General features: G+C 39.6%; 1 protein-coding gene across 2 annotated transcripts in view; it reads left to right on the top strand.

Annotated features, from left to right (window-relative positions):
• LOC146004132 (uncharacterized) overlaps positions 1-21,212 on the top strand; it is a 230,497-nt gene that overhangs the window by 113,636 nt on the left and 95,649 nt on the right. The window lies entirely within an intron of this gene.

The raw sequence follows: 21,212 nt of genomic DNA, 5'->3' as shown, positions 1-21,212 counted from the left end.
AATTCGTCACCCCTCCAGGGAACGCCGCCTTATAGTAGCACTGACCGTGCGGGCGGAGGGGTTTGCGTGCTTTGTTGAGGCTGAGAGCTATGCCAGCGGTAGATTTTCTACCAGTAGGGTCACCCATGCTGGACAGGTCTCAGAAGAGTAGCCAGACTAAGGCGTTCTGCAACGTCCCATCTTACCTATTGTATCCTATCCCAATATTCCTACCTAGTCCCTAGTTCCGTCCTCAGAGTTACGAGGGGGATGGAGCGGATTCCTCAGCCGTAGTGATGGCAACCGTTCTAAAGGAGCAAACCTGATACAAACCCTGGTCCTCCAGGTTGGGGGTTGAGCATGGGGCTAACGACTCTATCCCATAAAACAGTCATTGTTACGGAACTCAGAAACAATGATAGCCGGACGGATTCTATGGAAAGACAAAGACATGCTAAAGGATTACGTAAACGGAAGAATGATATATATCTGGCCACATGGAATGTTAGAACATTAAGTAAACCAGGTGCATTGCAAAACCTAAAGGAGGAAATGAAGAAATACAGAATAATAGTAGCGGTATTGCAGGAGATCAGGTGGCAAGGAAATTGAATGTTATCTACTGGGGATTATACATTAATGTATAGTGGAAGCAGTAAAAGTACAAGAGGTGGCACAGGATTCCTACTAAACAATAAATATAAAACTGTAGTAAAGAACTTCAAACCAATAAATGAGAGGCTATGTACGCTGAGAATGAAACCCAAGTTCTTCAACATTACCTTAGTATGTGTATATGCCCCAATGGAAGAGGCAGAAGAAGATGAAAATGATGGATTCTACCAGCAGCTGGATCAGGTAATCGATCGTATACCAAAACATGACATTAAGATAATAATGGGAGACTTTAATGCCAAGGTTGGACGCGAAGAAGCATTCCAATACACTATAGGAAAGGAAAGTTTGCATGAATTTTCAAATGATAATGGTCTGAGACTGATAGATCTAGCTATGTGTAACTTAATGGTCATTAGAAGCACCTGGCATCAAAGGAAGAACGTGAGGAAAATGACATGGTGGTCACCCGATGGTGTAACACAAAAGCAAATTGACCATGTGCTGATAGACAGAAGACATGCCTCTGATATACTACAAGTAGATAGCTGTCGAGGAGCACACATCGATTCGAACCATTATTTAGTACGCATTAAATACAGACAGAGAATAGCCCAAAGTGACCCCAAGGTATGATGATGAGAAGTTAAAAAGAGATGAAGCCATTGCCAAACAATTCCGTTTAATGGTAGGAACCAACTTCAACAAAGAAGTCAAAGGTGGGAAAGCGAAAGTGTTGAAGGGAAATGGAGTATAATAAAGGATATACTACATGAAACAGCACAGGAAGTGCTGGGAGAGAAGACGAAGATCCGAAGAGGTAAATGGTTTGATGAGGAATGTAGAACAGCAATAAATGAAAGAAATGAGGCACGAAAGAAAATGCTTAATAGGAAAGCCAGGTATAACACAGAACAATACAGACTTAAAAGAAAGGAAGCAGACTGTGTGTGCAGGAGAAAGAAACGATGCTTTGAGAAAGAGTGGATTCAGGAACTTGAAGAATATAATAGTAATCAGCAAGTAAGGAAAATGTATATGAGGGTAAAGGATATAAGGAAAGGCTTCAAACCGAAGACAGCTTTCTGTAAAGACCAAGTAGAAAAACCTAATAGGCGGGGAAAATGAGATCTTAGAGAGATGGGTAGAATACTTCAGTCAGCTACTTAATGTGGAAGATGATTTCCAAGATCTAGAATTGAGTGATGAAAAGGAGTACCCAGAGGAGGACCATGATGACGAAACCGGAACATCTCCAACACTAGAAGAAGTTAGAACAGCTATTAAGTCTCTTAAGAACAACAAAGCCCCAGGGATTGATAATATCACTGCTGAAATGGTTAAGAACGGAGGAAATCAACTAATAAAGTATATACACAAATTGTTATCTGATATATGGGAACATGAACAGATGCCCGATCAATGGAGTATGGCAATAATCTGCCCTATACATAAAAATAACGATAAAACTTGCTGTGAGAACTATAGAGGTATAGCCCTACTGAGCGTAATATACAAAGTGCTTGCAAAGATCCTAGCAGGAAGATTGTCACTATTGACTGAGGGAATAATAGGGGATTATCAGTGTGGTTTTAGACCAAACAGATCCACTACGGATCAAATTTTTATGGTCAGGCAGATAATGGAGAAATGTTATGAATATAACATTAATATTCATCAGTTATTTATAGACTTTAAGCAGGCATATGACAGTATCATACGAGGAAAATTGTATGAGGCAATGAAGGAGCTAGGGATCCCAAGCAAGCTTATAAGATTAACCAGAATGACGCTTAGGGGTACTTAATGCAAGGTGAAGATTGAAGGAGAGCTCACAAGGGAGTTTGCAATGAACCAAGGTTTGAGACAAGGAGATGTGCTATCTACGATATTATGCAATATAGCTTTAGAAAAGATCATGAGAAGAGTGGGTCAAGGGTGTAACCCAGGAAGGACTCTCTTCAACAGAGTGAACCAAAATCTAGCATATGCTGATGACATTGATATGATGGCACGAAGATTGCAAGAAGTGAAGGAAGGACTGGAAAGATTGGAGAACACAGCTAGTGACATGGGACTCCAAATAAACCAACCCAAGACTAAATACATGTTCTCAGCGCGAAATATGGTATTAAGGGAAGGCCAACATATGCAACTTAATGGAGGCACCTATGAAAAATGCAAAAGTTTTAAATATCTTGGAACATTAGTTACCATGGATAATAATATTAAGGAGGAAATAAAAGCAAGAATTGCAGCTGGTAATCGAAGCTATTTCTCACTGTTAAGAGTTTTCAAATCTCGCAGCCTGAGTAGAAATTTGAAAATCAAAGTATATCAGCTAGTCGTAAAGCCAGTGGTGACATATGTTGCAGATACATGGACTTTGGTGCAAGCAGATGAAGAACTTTTGCGAAGATGGGAAAGAAGGATACTGAGGAAAATTTACGGGCCAGTAAATGAGAATGGACAATGGCGAATAAGGAGAAACGATGAAATTAGAGCACTCTACAAAAAACCAGATATAGTTTCCGATATAAGAAGCATGAGACTGAGGTGGCTAGGACATGTGGAAAGAATGCCTGAAGACAGAGCGGTTAAAAAGGTCTATAAAGGGACACCAGGAGGGAGAAGATTAAGAGGAAGGCCAAGGAAAAGATGGATGGAGGACGTTGAGGAGGACCTTAGGAGGATGGGAGTAAGACGGTGGAGACGTCGAGCAGAAGACAGAAGAGAATGGGTTATCATTGTGAGAGAGGCAAAGGCCCTTTAGGGGCTGTAGCAGCCAAGGAGTAAGTAAGTAAGTAGTAAGGTTAATTCGTCAGCAGCTAGCGTTCATCGCCAAAGTGTTGACATTATTCGTACACTTTTGCCCGTGACATCGTTTGTTCCCCATACTGTGCTTGCAATCTTGTCAAAATTTCAGCTTGCTTCAGATTCTCCTGCACAAGGAATTGGATGATACACCGCTGCTCCGACACACTACTTGCCGCCATTGTTGCTAACTCTACTGCGCATACGTCAACTACATCGGGGCGAACGCGCAATACTAAGGATGCAGGTACATCCTCTGGCCGGTTTATCGTTCTCCGGCTATTTACCACTTTTTATTCACAAATGTCTCAGTCAACGTTGAACGATCCTTGTAGATGATTTATTTTCCAGAACGAAACATGTGTTATTTAAACTTGTGCATGAAAAGTTACACTGGGAAAACATGCACTAGAGAAAACAGATGTGATACTTCTATAAGCAGATAAATCCTCTTATTGTATCTCAAAGTGACAGTAGCGGTAAAGTGTTACTTCTGGAAGCAAAGTAACGGTAACTGCAACGCATTACTTTTTTTTCAATAACTTAACAAACCCTGTCTTGCCATTATCTTTAACAGCCGAATGACTTCATTAGACAGTACAAAGCCATTAACATGGACCAGCTCAGAAACTAATAAAAACCACGAAACAAAAACTGATTGATTGAGTTGGTGTTTTAAGTCCACTAATTGGGACTCGACCTACAGTTTAAAGTGGGATCCAAGCCACTGTGTGCCTCCACCGGGTATCGAGCCCGGGACCCCTTGATTACAAGGCGACGACACTACCAATGCGCCATTGGGGAGGATCCCCAAGATAAAATGAAACACAAACATCAGTATGTAGTCTAGGATGCTGATCTCCAGCTTCATTACTTCCGGGCGAAACTTCCTGTTTTCACATTTCATATTTTATACAACCAGCATATTCAATGTTGACATAAGCCTGTTGCGTATGAAAACAAATGCATCGTGGGCGTATTTTTTTTCCACTGAGAGAAAATCATTGTTAACTGTGGTGTTTATTCAGGCACACCGCAGAAAATAATTTCGTTTCTGTTGTTAGATGCAAGAACTATTTCGTGTCCCATTTTTTACCATTGTAGAATTTTCTTTTATTGATTAAATAAAGGTAGCACTATATAAGAATGTAACATATTTAGAACATCCAGAAGTAACTTTGAAAGTTATTCTTATTTAAGGGAGAATTTCAATCTCATTATATTCATACAATAAAATTAATTTTTCTTCACAAATTCTCATTTTCCATTGGTTATGGATTTATATATTTTTATCATATGCATGTATATAAGTTAGGTATATACGTATGTTTACATTCTATTAAAATATGAATTAGTATTTTTTTAAATCATGTTCGTTTGATCTACACAGCTAGATGACGTATGACAAGATTTGATCTTAACAAGTAATATACATACGCACAACTTTCTATTCCAAAATACCCGGTGGGGCACATAGGGGTTCGGATCCCACTTTAATAAACTGAAGGTCCAGTCCAGATTACCCTTACTGTGCATAAAGTGGACTTAAAACACCAACTCAATTAATCAATCAATCCCACTTTAAACTGTAGGTCCAGTCCCAATTAGCCCTTCTGTGCATAAAGTGGGCTTAGGACAATAACTCAATCAATTCTACTCCAAAATTTTAGCCCGTATTGTAAGTATTTTGATTTACGATTAAACATACAACGAAATGTCACACAATCGTGTTTGCTCTCAAAAAAATTCAAGAAAAACACGTCTCTCTCAAAGAAGCAAAAAATCTGATCACGACGATGTTTGGCCGCGGGCGAGTGCCCGAGTAGCACCTCCTTATGGCCGGCTCTGGCCACAGCACAGAGAAGTGACGAGATCACGACAGAAATCGGTTGAGTGCCATGTTTATAAATCAACAGACTGTTAAATTTTAACGGTAGAATATTTCAAATTTTCCGGTAACCTCTAACAGTGTAGGATAGAGCGATTGTCACTAACACTCAGAAATATAGCATACACTGATAAAACATAGTTTTTCTCACATCAGCAACAACACTTCCTACCCTATCCTCCCTTTTGGCAGGTGGCAGAGCTGACAATGCATACTCAACAACATGAGTGAACATGGAAGAAGGAACGAAATCCACTTCGAAAATATCTAAATGTATAAAGGAAATCCCTTATGCTCAATATGACTGAAAACATGTTGTCAAAAAAAAATCAATTACTACTAATGGCAAAATCTACATACATGCGCCATAAAACAATAATTTAATTAGTTTTCCATGCCATGAATAAATTTCAACGATATTTCAGTTATGAAAATTCCAGGGCCCTAGTGATGATATTGTATGACTCTTGATGTAGTAGACGATCAATTTAAACAGTTTTCCAAGATTCATTCAATTAATCACGAAATTAACCATTATTAAAATTTGTTGCTCTTCAATAAAGCGACGACAGGAGATTAATTACAAAACCCCTCGTTTATGAATAATTAAGCCTTCACAAACAAGAAAGGATTAACTTTATGGACACAGCAGAATAGGCTGCGGGTAGCGCCCTTGTGTTGTTATTTATTGTTGACAGCTTGTTGTACGTCCACTGTTGTGTTAAGCAGGTCGTCAGGGAGAAAGAGTGATTCTAATTATGAAATTAATAGAATTTTATTACGGAAGAGGATTCACACTCGAATTCATTTTTAACTTTTTAAACATTCATTTCTTTAAACCTAAAATACAAGGGAAGTTGGAGCAAAACAGTAGATTTTAAATACAGGCAACGTTTATTTTTTGTGGACGCTTGATCCATAAATAAAGTAACATGCACATTAACTTAAGTGTGTTTGTAGCTTAGTATTTATGTGAAATTAATGCTTGGCCAAATGTTGCAATTTTGAGGGGAAGGTCCAAGTGTTTTATTACTTAGACTTGAGTGTGTGTGTGGGGGGTGGGGGAAGTTTGGGTATATATGTATGTGTGTGTACTAATGCCTGTTGGATGCAAAACCATAAGTAATAGAAAGGAAAAATAACGTTTAGTTAATCTAAAAGCCTTACGACACGAAAATACAGAAGAAAATGAATGAAAGAGACAAAGGGGGGAGAGTGGAAGCCTAGGAACAAGAAAGCGAGTAAGAAACAGGGGGAAACACTAAGCAGGTGAGAAAGGTGTTAATCTGCAAAATGAAAAAGAAATGTCGAAAGAGGAATAAAAAAATGATAAATATAAAAAGGAGAGATGATTAAATGGAAAATATATAAGAAATGAAGAAAGCGTATAAAAGGAAACAAAGTAATATTTAAGTAGACGTGAAGGAAGTACGACTTTTCCTCTATCTAAAGAGGCGTAGTGGTATTGTCGTCGCCTTCTAACCAAGGGGTCCAGGGTTTGATACCCGGTGAAGGCTAGTGGTTCGGATCCCACTTTAAACTGTAGGTCCAGTCCTGATTAGTTTTACTGTGCATAACGTGGACTTAAAACGCCAACTCCATTAATCCTTTATCTAAAGAGAGAGTGGAAGGGGTGACCGTTTCTGAAGACACCTCTCTTCTATGTAGTACGCTCTGAACTGCATTTTGCAGTCTAACGAGGCTCTGTTGCCTGGACCCACAGCTCGTGTTGTGTCTGTCCATGAGTGTTTGTAATTGTTCTTTCATCCATTTCATCGTATCACCTTTCATTCTCATCTTCTCTTTTACCTAAAAGTGGCAGTAAAGCACGTAAAAAAATCAATCAATCAGTCAAAGTCCCAACAGGACTAAGTGACCCTCCTCCCTTTGAGCGCTAAAGACTGTCGTTTCGGACAATCTGGTCACTCGGATGTAGACTAGCGTTGTTCACCCATAGACGCACACTTGACATGTGGAGTGTAAGCACTTTCAGCGACGTTTTACCTTTGTTTAGTCTCCACAACGCTGCTTCAGGTCCTCGTGCATTCGGAGAAGAAACGCTGTATTTTACCCCCGACAGCCGCGTTGCTTCAGATACCTAGCGAGGGGAATCTTCCACCAACTTAGATTGAGTCTGTGAGCCTTACGACGCAAATGGGACAGCAGGCTCTCTGGACGGATTTACTCCCGTATCAGTGGAACAGACTCGATTTGAAGCTACGTATTCCCTCGGCGGATTTCCAGACCTCCAGGGCGAAATCGGAATGAGTTTTGCCTCCAAACTATGCTCCCCGAGTCCCTCGAGGATCGTGAGCTTTCTCGAGGATATGTACTACATCTCGAGTACATGCTTGTCACCATTACATGTATCACATTGTTCGTAAACTATTAGAAATAACACGGAATATGTATCATCCTCAAAGGGAGTGTTTGGAATTAAGGAGTTGCTCTTTTAAATGAGTAGTTTTCCATGTAAGTAAACGAAATTAAAAGTTAATTTTTACAGTAACTTTTCTTTAAGCTTTCCCAACGAATGTAATTTCCTTCAGTCAGTCAGTTTTTTTTTTTTGTAATACCATAAACAAGATGTTCATGGTTCACTTGAAGAAATAGGCCAATTATTATATTTTGGTCGCCAAAATAGTCACTAAATTCGGTTTAATTGATTTCGTTGATTTTACTTCGCTTTCCGGTGTCACATGGTGTTTCGTCCGTCCGTCCTCCTTCGAATTCATAGATACACGTGTATTTACGCTAAATTTCAAAGGCTTTATCGGAAAATTGGAACGTAAATTACCTATAAAACTCCTGTGAATTTGGTGCAATCTACACAGTTTTGAGAAATGTACAGCACGGTATAGCTAGCATAACATAGGAAAAAATCATAATAATTTGCCACACACAGGGGATGTACTAAGTAGAAATTTAATCTAAAAAATTCAGCCTCGACCGAGACTCTAATCTGATCTGTAACGTGCCATTACTATATCAAATTAGCTACCGGGCCAGGCTTCGCTTCAGGTCTTGGTCGAGCTTACATTTTTCGCTTCAATTTCCACACAGAGAAAATCATTTTTGGTCCTTCATGTTGAGATACCAGACAAGTCCTTGAAGTCATCCAGCTGAAAAGGATTCAGTTAAAGAGCTTTAAATTTAAAATTAAGTTGGTTATCGTCTGAAAAAATTGGCCACTTTCCCCTCCTAAATCACGATTCTCTTTATTGTAAATGTTTCATTGCAAAATTGCAGCGTATAATGTGTGGAAATTGCCTATTTTGTGTTTGTTGACGTTGCGAAATGAAGTATAATTAACACAAACAACTTCACGCCTCCAGGGTGTTATTTTTGCATTAACCAAAACCCAATTGTTATAAAAACAACCAGGATAAAGGTTACTTTTACCTCCACATCACTCGGGGTCAAGTGCGCTACAATATTAGGTGGGTTATATAAAAAAGCATGTTTGATATTTTTGTGCTATAAGTGCAATGGCTGAACTCGTAAGAGTCTTAGCAACTAGAATGACAGACAGTTGTGAATCAAACATTATTATTACGGATGCGTCGACGTTGAAACTATTTGCACCTTCCATATACTAAGGGGGGAAATTCCCTCACAACTGGGAAACTGGCTGGAGTCGGAAAATTGAAATAAGTTTTTTGATTATAACAAATGTTATGGAAACGAACTCCTTGTCAGGAGCAAAAACATAGTCAAAAATTAAAATCACGACACCTTTGATAAAAGCTGAGACTGTGTAGGGCACTCAATACACGTAGGATAAGACACAGAACAATACACGGTGGATCACGCTGAATGCAGTGACTTCATCAGAGTTTTCGTCAGGTGGGCTCAAGGGAAGGCGACTTGTTTTCAGATGAGCTGTCGCGGATATTACAATATTCTGTCTTTACTTTTTTCTCTCTCTCTCGCTCTCTACTTTCCATCCATTTCTTCCTCAGTTTCTTTCACATTTCTTTCAATCCTTATCTCTCTCTTGTTCTCGTGTGTTGCTCTATCTCTTTCGTTCTATCAGCTCAGGGTGTTAGGGGTAAGCCTTTCCGACGACACCCACATTTCAACCTCTCTTCCACGTGATACACCCTGGACTGCATTTTGCATACTACAGAGACCCTGACGTCTAAACTCACAGACAATATAACTCTCTGTGAGGCTCGTGTTGTGTCCTCTCCATGTGTGTTTGCGATTGTTCTTTCACCAATATCATCGCACACCTTTCATCCATATCCTCGATGTTATCCAAACGTGACAGAAAAGCGAAGTAAAATAAATCAGTGAAACTACTCATTCTTCTCTCTTCCTTCCTTCCATTGCTTCTCTGTCTCTTACTTTTCATCTTTCTTCTTGCTCTGTTCTTTCTATCTTCTTCTAGCAATTTCTCTCTCTTACATTGCTCTCTTTATCTGATCTTTTATTCCTCTGTAGAAAGGAGACGTAAAATAACCAACTGTTCAAAAGCGAAAAATATATGCTAATCAAACTTAACCAAGGAATCGTCAGCAGGGCTCGAAATATATTTGGGCGGACCGGAACGGCGTTTCGGATCGTGAATATCTGGAACCTTCCCGTTCCGTCTCATCAGAAATGACCCGTTCAAGTTATTTTATTTTTTTTAGTTATTTCAGTACATTTTCCTTTTCAGTGTGAACTAAATTGTTAACACTCTTTAATAGTATATATTATAGCATTCATATAAGCTTCCCCTCTTCGTTGTTGTCGAGGGAGCTTAGCAGAGTGTGATGGCGTCTATGCTGCCTTCATCATTTTTTGTGGCTTGTGGTTCTAGTTTCCACTTTTTTATTTGTTAATTATTATTATTTGTCATGTACTGTGAATTCTATTGTTCTGACAGAGGTATCCTCCTGCACAAGATCTTTACACAATTTCTGGTTCTCTTATTATGATCATTCTTTGTCTTTCATACTTTCGTCTGTTATGTTTTCCCTGATAATCGTAACGGTATAAAGTGGGCTGGGTATCCTAAATCAAACTCAAATCGTTCGTGCGGCATGCTCCAAAGGAAAATGCTTCGCATGCTATGTGGTAAATGCGAGAACTTCTCTGAGTATGTCTAAAGGCACTATGTCTTCCTCTGGTTGGTTTTCTTCTTGGTTGCCTAACGGATGTCTAAAAGCACACCATGCATGGGGAGGAGGTTCTAACGTACTGTTCATACGCACAGAGAATAAAGGAACAAAACATTTTTTTTTACAACTACGTCCACAGGCAGCATAGACTGAAAATGCCATTTTGGTATTCATCCCTTGTCCTATCACCCCTTTTATCTCCACCCTCACAGCCAGCTGTTAAGGTGCGTTCGCAGTGACTTTTACGACTGCTCCTCTCTAGCTGCGAAAGCGCTGCCATAAACCTACCTCCCACACACTCGCGGAGTAGGGATACATGCCGTTAATATTTGATGCTGGATTTTCTTTGGAGACCAGAAGCACCGAAAATAGAACAAATGCTGTCACAGGGTGAGCTTTAATGCCCCCATAGACCAGGTTCTCTCACATTTTCGAAATTAAGAATCATTGGTATTCGCGGTGCGTTGTCAGCGCCAGTGATTTTTTTTTTCAATTCTGTGTCACATGCTGCGCTAATTTTCGACCTGCTATCTAGAGTCGAAAATGTATCAAGGTGCTTGGTTGGAAGGTGAAAATAAAGTAACAACATGAAGGCGATATTCGATTTCAACAAAAGGTGCTTCGACACGAAAGATATACACTGTTATATATTTGCTGAGGATCGATAACTACTAACAACCCTCAAAAAAAGTAGGCATGAAAGGCACCAAAACATACAAAATAGGCACTTAAAATGGGGGAAAAATTATGTGCATCAACAAATTTATCATTTTCCCGTATTAGGTACCTAAAAATAAAAAAGCAGCTATCTTTGAAACAGGCACTTAGGAGTGAAATAGGCAACAACAGGAAGCATAAAACGTGTTTTCCTTTCAGAAGTGAATTTTAAACTCAACGGCGTACATTTTCTTTGTGGGAAATAAAAAAGGCATTTTGTGGCGCACAGTGAGTTCTCTTCACTAAGTACGCCTACAGCCAGCAACACACGCTGCATCCTTCGCACACAGCCTCTCTCATGAATTAGAGGTTACAGCCTTGCTCCTTCCTTTAGTAGATGTATAGAGTGATGTGATGTGATCTGATTAATTGTTGCAGATGCATTTCTCCTCAATTACAATGCATTCTGATTGGCTAGAGCCAACAGATACACAATTGAAGCACCATGCTACAGCATAAAGATAAAATATTGACGGACATGGTTCTAAGAGAGCAAAGAATCTCGAAATCCAGCCTTGTTTATCGTTTTCTCATTTTGAGCAATCAAAAAGGCATTTATGACTAAAATAGGCAAAAACAGGCATAATATAACCCACGTTTTCCTCCAAGAAGTAGCCTGAAACAGTTTTCAAACTTAAAAGCCTGTGTTTTATGTCCACGAACAAGAAAAGGCATTTTAGAGCAAATCCTCAGCCTAATTATAATACCCGAAAATCTGTTTTAACACAAAATAATCTCGATAGATTTACTACCGGAAAATGGCCCAGTGATCCACTTTGCAACTTTAACAAGGGTCTCAGAAGATGGTTCCCAGGGAAGAAGAAAAATTCATGGTCCAACTTAAAATGGGAAGCGAGAGACAGGTTGACTTTAATTACGGCTTCCGAGTCCCTTCCCAGACGGCTGGGGGGAGCGACTGTTCCTCCATTAGCCAATTAAACAGAAACAGGTAAGTGAATGCTTAACGAAGCCCGACGTGCATGTGATTAACTTAATGATGTCGGATCCTGCAGTGTTTCCACTTCGTTGATTGTGAGGCTAAAAGCAGCTTCTTATCCCTCTCTCTCTCTCAAATGCTCGTTCTGACAGTGTTTCCATCTCATTCTTTTCGCAGGGGCGACCATATCTAAAGCCAGGATATTATTCCATAATTTCAATTCGCAACTTTGACTGTCTCTTTTCATTACAACTGCTTCCGGTACGATACTTAATTATTATTCCATGTTCTATTTCCGTGCAAATTGGTTGGTTGGTTTAGTGTTTTAAGTGCAGTTTATGTACAGTAAGGCCAATCGGGACTGGATCCGAACCACTATGATCCTCCACCAGGTATCCTCCACCCAGGCGGGCAAATGGTATACGAAAGTGCTAAATGAGTTATTTATATGTTTGTTTCCGTTTTCTGCCACTATTGTCTCATCGCGACGATGAGGATGAATGGTGACTGAATACGATAGATAATGGAAAAATCACAAACTCATATAAGAAAAAATTAAAAACACCATAAACTTCAAGACTCACTAACTATGTCGTTTTATTTTAAAAATCTTGTCACTCTTTTGGTATAATATTGCAACATACATGCACAGTATCCAATTCCCTAAATAACGATTACACACTTAAACAAACTTTCCTGTAGTGAAAAACAGCAATTAACCCCAAAAAAAAGCTTCTTCAATAGTATTACACATAAAGGTCCTGGTATTCAAACTACGAATAGAGACGAGATAACGACATGTACAAGTACTATGCAAAGGCCTTTCAAATACAGCTATTCTTCTCCTCACAATCAGCCATGCATAGTCCCTTTTACGCAAACGCACAATCTCAAAAGAAACGCTATCCTCCCGTTTCAGCAGCAGTTAATTGCTGAAACACAATTCCCTTTGCTTCCCTCTATTTATGCAAAGTCTTCCATTTGTCCAACGTTAATTTTGCTCTCCGAGGTACAAACGTAGCGTCGTAATTGGACAGGATAAAAGCCGTGGGTTGACTACTATGCCGGCAGTTATAGTGGGAGCTTTGATTTAAGTAAGGTTATCCGAGGGTGAAAAAGATATAGCGCAAGTTTATTCAAGTATTCATTACAATCTTACATGCACCAAGTGACAAGTGTAATGGGAATGGTTTCAATTAGTGGCATCTATAACGTAAGGCCTACGCAGACTTTCTCCGAATTATTTCTCCAAATTCTAGGGGTATAAGGGAGTGAACCCTTTCTCAAGACACCGAGATGTCAACCTCCCTTCCTCATAGTATTCTGGACTGCAGACTAGCAAGGCTCTGGAGACTGGACCCATGGGCGTAACTTGGGCCTAACTATGAAGGGGCAAAATTAAACTGGGTCTAATTTTGAGGGGGCAGAATTAAATTGGGTCTAATTTCGAGGGAGCAGAATTAAATTGAGCCTAATTTTGAGGGGCAGAATAAAATTGGGCCTAATTTTGAGGGGTCAGAATTAAATTGGGCCTAATTTTGAGCGAGTAGAATTAAACTGGACCTAATTTTGAGCGAGCAGAATTAAACGGCCTGATTTTCAGGGGGCAGAATTAAATTGTGTCTAATTTCGAGGGAGCAGAATTAAATTGAGCCTAATTTTGAGGGGCAGAATAAAATTGGGCCTAATTTTGAGGGGTCAGAATTAAATTGGGCCTAATTTTGAGCGAGTAGAATTAAACTGGACCTAATTTTGAGCGATCAGAATTAAACTGGACCTGATTTTCAGGGGAAGAATTAAATTGGGCCTAATTTTGAGGGGCAGAATTAAATTGGGCCTAATTTTGAGGGGTCAGAATTAAATTGGGCCTAATTTTGAGGGAGTAGAATTAAAGTAGGCCTAATTTTGAGGGAGCAGAATTACATTGGGTCTAATTTTGAGGGGGCAGAATTAAATTGGGTCTTATTTTGAGGGGGCAGAATTAAATTGGGTCTAATTTTGAGGGGGCAGAATTAAACGGCCTAATTTTCAGGGGGCAGAATTAAATTGGGCCTAATTTTGAGGGGGCAGAATTAAATTGGACCTAATTTTGAGCGAGCAGAATTAAACGGCCTGATTTTCAGGGGGCAGAATTAAATTTGGCCTAATTTTGAGGGGGAAGAATTAAACTGGGCCTAATTTTCAGGGGGCAGAATTAAATTGGGCCTAATTTTGAGGGGTAAGAATTAAACTGGACCAAATTTTCAGGGGGCAGAATTAAATTGGGCCTAATTTTGAGGGGGAAGAATTAAATTGGGCCTAATTTTGAGGGAGTAGAAGTAAAGTAGGCCTAATTTTGAGGGAGCAGAATTACATTAGGTCTAATTTTGAGGGGGCAGAATTAAATTTAGTCTAATTTTGAGGGAAGATACTTGAAAAGTATTCCATCGGATAAAAACAACGTCCAGAATTATTTGCTAAATAGCTGTGACATTTAAAAAATCACAAAATATTACTCTTTGTTACTTTGGTCCTCAGGTCCCCTTACTTGCAAATTTTAATAAAACCAAAAATTGGGGGGGGCAAGTACCCACGGCCATTATAATCACAGATAAACCTATACTCTACAATACGTTTATATGTGGTATAATCCTCTATGGAACTTATGTTCAGTCCTCATACGTGTTTGTAGTTGTCCCTTTATCTACTTCATCCTATCGCCATGCAACCTCATCTTCGCAATCAACCGGCAGAAACGTGGAGTAAAATACAACAAATCAATCAATCTAAAATTCTATTCCATTTCCCGAAAACATCTAACATGACCTAATCAATCGGAACCTAAACAAATCTTAACCGACCTAAACGCAAGTCAACTCCGATCCAATCTCCTCGGACGCCGCCAGGGAAAAATTAGCATTGCTTCGAAACTCATTGCATATAATTAATGCATACCCCTCTACTGCCAGAAACTTCTATTGGTGTTTAATCCTTTGCGTATTTATGGTTCATTATTTTTAGTTATTTGTCAGACTCAGATAGAACCTCGCCTATTTAATAAACTTTTATTTTTGTTTCATACTGACGCTTGATTGTTCCATATCGGTACACCCAAAGACAAAAGTAAGAGTAGAGGGATTGCCCATCATCATTTTCATTCAGTCTGTTTCCATGAATTGAAATAAACAACGTCAATAAACAGAGGACAACACCTGCTTTGAATCAACAGAATTCCATTCCTTAAAACAACACAGGATGTAGAATGAAGAAGAATCAAAATGACAATGGACAATTTGCCTACTAGCCATGGGCTGTGCTTCGTAGAATAGTTGAATGTGTGAAACTAAACATAACTAGACAACCGACTCTCAATGCATATGACAGTGAATTAGATTCTAATTCTGTGAGTTTTTATCATTATCCCTTTCGTATTAGAAAAAAATTCATGAATTTTATTTTCCAAAAATTTTGAATTAATATTCCTTTTTACTTTTATATACAGGGTGTCCGCGATAAATGTATCCAAAAAATAAATTATATTACAAGAACCATTCGCTAAAGCTGAGTCGATAGGAAATTTCTCCAAGACTTTGTTTCGTCACACTTTTGAGGTCACTGGTGCAGAAGCTTCACCGGTAGTCACACATGATAAAAAATGGCATAAGAACGGCGATCGGCTCAATCGAGAGGTGAACGCCACAGCGGGAGGTTCTCACTTGCTTTGGTTACCGCAGTTATTCGTGTTCTGCACGATTTTAGAAAGAGGTATCGTTGAAGTAGTTGCTCTAATAACACCTCAGATGATGGAAATAACTTGGCTAGAACTCACGTATTCTATTGACATCTGCCGCACTACAAAAGGTATCCTACTGAACTTCATTCTCTTCCATCAAAACTTGGCGAATTACCTTGTATAATAAACAACCAAACATTTCAATAAACTTTATAGCTACTGAGATGCGTGTTAATTTTTGGAAACCTTTAGCCCGGACACCCTGTATACTAACAAAAATTATGGTGTAAAATATCAGGCATGAAAGCTTATCAGTTGGTGATTGGTCATCTTATTACTAATTCGGTAGCATTCTCCAATTCTTACTTCGTCAATTACCCATTCGCACTTGGGAAATTTGTAGTTTCAGATTACACTGGTTTTCCGTCTTATCACTTTAATAGGTGTTGTCGGGAAAGAGAAGTTATTGAAACCGAAGATGTTGTCTCTCCGTTCGAGACATCAATAACATTTTCGTGTATTCGAGGAGACTAGGATATAAAAGGTATCGACCGCAGAATTCCCTCAGGATGGGCGTTCTCTCTTTCTTTGTTTGTTCGAAGATTTTTTTTACTTCGTTGCTACTTCTATTTCAATCGTTCCTTGTTTCTTCTGACATGAGTTGAACTGTTAATCATTTGGAACAATCTCTCTACATGCCCCAGCACCAACGCTACGTAACAATCGCTATCTCTGTACACACACGTTGATATCGAATGAGTTACGGGTATTATTGAATTATAACTGGAAGTAGTGGCCTGAACAGGGAAGTATATACCTATCTCCGTTGGGTCAGCTTAAATGTCTGACATTAGGATTGATTGATTGATTGATTTAGTTTATTTTACTTCGCGTTTTGTGCCTCTTGGCTAATTTGCGAAGATGGGGATGAGTGATGAAATGATGAAATTGATGAATGGACATTCACAAACAACCAAGCCCGACCGGGATTCGAACCCGGGACCCTTGGCGTCGCAGCGCGATGTGCTAACCACTCGGCCACAGGGTCGGGCTGACATTAGGAGTCACATCTTTTCTCTTCCAACCTTACCGCCACATTTAAACTGTACGAAATTCTTGGACACGTTACCATACTTGAATTTTCTATCGTAATTCGATTTTCTTCCTGTATAGATACAACTAATGAAGGGATGAAGGGGCAGAGGAACGTCTGTATTAGGACACGAACCCGGAATTTTTGCTGGCGAGTAGTTGCCCACTCGATGAGCCCGACTTCTCTAGGCGGTTTTGGGAATGCGATTGGCTGGAAGTTTGATGAAGTGAGTTGAAATGAAGATGGTAATCTTTCGGGAGCTACCGTCACTCTGGTCTTCAGGGACTGAAGTGAAGAAGAGACGCGCCCTGAAGATGAGTTGACACTAAACCTCGAAAGATTGGGAATGCAGCTCAAGAACTCAATTTGAAGTTAACCGGAGAGATCACTTTCGTATGTGTAAACATTAAAGTGCTTGCATCAGTTTTTAGGCAACTTGCAACCTAACCGCTTAATGTGGTGACACAATTCTTACTCCAAGGGTCCCGGGTTCGAATCGCGGTCGGGCTTGGTTGTTTGTGCATGTCCATTCATCAATTTCATCATTAATCACTCATCCCCATCTTCGCAAATTAGCCAAGAGGCACAACACGCGAAGTAAAATAAACTAAATCAACATTCAACAACAAAATCCTTACCAACCAGTTAGTCTGACGGAGATTGATTCGGACTTGCAGCGGTCCAGTTGATAGGACGTCTGACTGCCACGTAAAAGACCCGACTAAGTCTTCCTCCACAAGCCACTCTGGGACTCACACAACCTCTCGTGTCCGGGGGCGACCCTGAAAATGACTGCCTATGAGGGGCTTTCCTGGCGTCGTAGCGAAGTAGTCAGCCATCTAGTTATATATTGGGGCAATCATGTGAACGTAATGCAAAGAGTAGCACCTCGATAATGTTTCCAATACCATACATCAAACTCGTTCTTGGAAAACACAACTATACTCTGTCCCCGGAATATGTGGAGCAAGGCCGCGCATAGCGGCAGAGAAGGGGGGAAATCGAGTGGGCAGAGCAAAGCAGTATACGCTGCTCGAAGGCTAGTAACTACAGTCGTCGTCCCCTTTCACGAAATCCCGTTACCTGACACGTGTTCATTGGTGAAGCCGTCTCACGTCACTACTTGCGCAGAGACTTGATTTCTTTCGCTTGCTCCTTAGATAATTGAAACAGGGTATATATTCGCTTGAGTGTGGAGGAAAGTTGAAAATAACTATAGATAACCTGAACACAGTTGTATGTAATATAATGCGTTTAGATTACAATGCAATGCAAATGAACAAGTATGACGCTGTAACAGTGGCGGCGGTTGTAGGAGCGTGAGTGGACAATTGCCCCCAACTTTTTTCTCCCGCTCTATGGCCTCTTAATGCTAAGCTTGTGTACCAAGAGGAAGTAAACTGTCATTGTTCCCCAGTTTTTTCACCCAATCGCCGCTACTACGTGGTAATTACCCATTTTTATTCGCAGTGCTGTTATAATTGTAAAACATGTATAACAGCAGAAAAGCAGAATGATTTGTGGAGTTGAATCTTGGACGCAAAGTTTAATGTAACGTAATCGTGACAAAGTGGTAAAAGTACGTGACGTTCATGCATATAATATGCAAATGCATAAGCTCTACTTTTACAAATCCTACTATATGCGCTCTATCAACATATCGGCACAAGTCCCTGCGTGCAGGATAATTTACTATAGTTGTAACATGAAGTTACAAATTCCAAGGCTAAGTAAGGTTGGAAACTATTCCTACCACGCAAGCAGCGATCTGATCATAGTTAAACCGATGATATTTTCCAGAGTCTCCATCTACAGCCGTGGTAGGACCTTGGTACAAAATTAGAAGACATGTAGAAAAAATCCGTGGATGGTTTCTAACAGAACGCTAGAAAAATCGACATCAGAGTTTCCACCGTTGCGGTAACCTTTTGCAAAATTCAAGTACCTCTCTCGTCCCTCTAATGAGCAAAACATCCCGTTGTAAAACCAGAGGCCTATCGGCGTGCTAATCTCCCCCTCTCTCTTCCTAACTCGTTCCTAGGAAGAGAAGAGGGGAAATGAAAATAAAGGAATATTAAGCAAACCGAACGTTGGGGAAAACTCAAACCGCGCAGTCCAACTTGATTTTTCATTCCCTCTTTCTGCGGAGGAGAAAAGTTGGTTCATAATTAGATCTTCCCTCCCCCCCGCTCTATCCCCTGGCGAATTTTCCGACTCGAATGAGGTTAACCAGCGCGACAATGGGTTTGAATAGCCAGATGGATTACCTTCTGTTTGCATTGTTAGCGAAACAAAAGGACTCGATGTAACCACAGGGCGTAAAGCAAAGGAGAGAGCCAGAGAGAGCAAATATCGGCCAAAGATATGAAGAGAAGTGTGGGAGAATTTTTTAACTCTCTTGCCTTAAGTCATGAATATACTGAAAGGTCAAAGCCATGACGTTGTTCAACGCTGGCATGCATGAAACCTGAAGGATTTCAGCACAGCTACGATAGTTTTTCTGTTTATCCATATCTTCCAAGTACCAGTCAAACATATAGCAGAGATTTCTTGATAAGCTGCTTCTTATATACCGAAGTTGTTTCAATTTCTTTTATTCAAAGACGGGATGGTCAGCACCGGAAAGCTTTTACGTCTATTTTGATTTTGTGTTCAAGTAGTAACAACGATTATTTTTTTCTGCAGCTTTTCCCTCTTGTGTGGTGAAATTCTGGGGCGCTCAACCCCCCAAGGCCAATGGCGACATCCTCCCCAGATAATCCTCACCAAGGGTTTAATTACAACAGTTTGTCTACTGCTATCCTATTACTGAAAGTCACTTTTTAACATTCATGAACACTTTTCTTGATCTGTCCCTCGTCCCCAAATTTCTTCCTTTACTTCATGTAAAGGGTTAAAATTTGTTGCACCTAGCAGCTAAAGTAAATGAAGTACTAAGGATTCCTCCTTCCTCTGCTTCATTGCACATATTGCAACATAGTGCCCAGATATAATTTTTACATAGATTTTAGAAAAATACATACGTGTTGAATTTTTATTATTAATACTTTGAAGCCAAACTCTCTCCCTTCTCCCCAACGTGTGGGCACCTTCCGTAAAATGAATTACAAACAGTTGCTTCATCTGTCTCAATATTATTACTCTCTGTACTTCGAGTTTATTAAAAGAGCTAGGGCTACTAGTAGCTATAAATATTCTCGTGCCTTTTATATTGGGGACGATTATGAGATGTAAATTATAAGATGCAAGATTTAACGACTACCAGGGGATACCGATCTGTTCGAACGATTGTGAGAGTCAGGTCTACTGGTTTGTCTTAATATATTCAAGTTCACAGAAGATTCTCTTTCAGTTTCATGCATAATTCTTTTCATTTTATTTGTATATTCCCCTGAAGCACTATGATACTGGAGGCGGGAAAAACATGCTTCTGTTCAGGAATTCACTCGTATGATGCTTCTGACAAATCGGAGCTCTAGTTAAAGGTCACCGTACGCTGTGTAGGTGGCATGAGGGAATTCGCAGCAGTTCAGTCTTTTGTCCTTCATCAACGTCCGCAATGGGGATGGTTTATTTGCATTTCGAAAATTCAATTTCCTATGCGTGCAAGACTCCATCGTGTGTGGGATGTGAATCCACTTTACCATGGTTTTATAATGCATTTTATTGCCTTTCTCCTTCATTTACACTACTTTGTTGAATTTGATAGATTCTTCTCTTTTTCATTTTGTATTTTTGTGCTTCTGCTTTCTCAGCTAAAGTTCAATTATCCATATTTACGTTTCATTTCTTTTGCTTCGTTGTGTTTTCTGACAACTTCATCTCTCTTCTCTGTTTTCTATTGTATTAATTTGTATATTTTCGTACCTTCTATTTTTCTATGTTATGTTTTCTTTCAATTTTCAAGTCATTTTCGTGCGATCCTTAATTTATCAATGCATTTTAACGTTATCATTGTCTTGTACTTGTTAGTCGCTTTTTTACTTTTATTCAGGTTTACAATTTAGTTCAGACGATAAAAATATGTGATGAACTGAAGAAACCACAAACTCCATTCGCTTACCTGATCGAGCCCCCCACACTCTTTTCCCGATTATTTTCTTGCCTTTTGTTCCTTTATGCTTTTTAGTTCTTTTCTGCTTTCCTTTTCAACAAACGTGGAAAATCTGATAATCCTGAAAATCTCGTAACAGCCTTTCGTTGTTGAGGCACGTAATAACATCAGTAGCAACAGGGACAATAATTATATTTACTTCCATAAAGCAAGGGGGGACGACCTACATCCTTGGCCGAAGGCAACTTTCTGCAACAACTGCATGTAACGATATACTACAGGGTGGGTGAGAAGT

The sequence above is a fragment of the Lepisma saccharinum genome, chromosome 1, assembly GCF_977018435.1.
Source record: "Lepisma saccharinum chromosome 1, izLepSacc3.1, whole genome shotgun sequence".
NCBI lineage: Eukaryota > Metazoa > Arthropoda > Insecta > Zygentoma > Lepismatidae > Lepisma > Lepisma saccharinum.
Note: the sequence above shows the minus strand (reverse complement) of the source record. Positions and strands in the feature narration are given on the sequence as shown.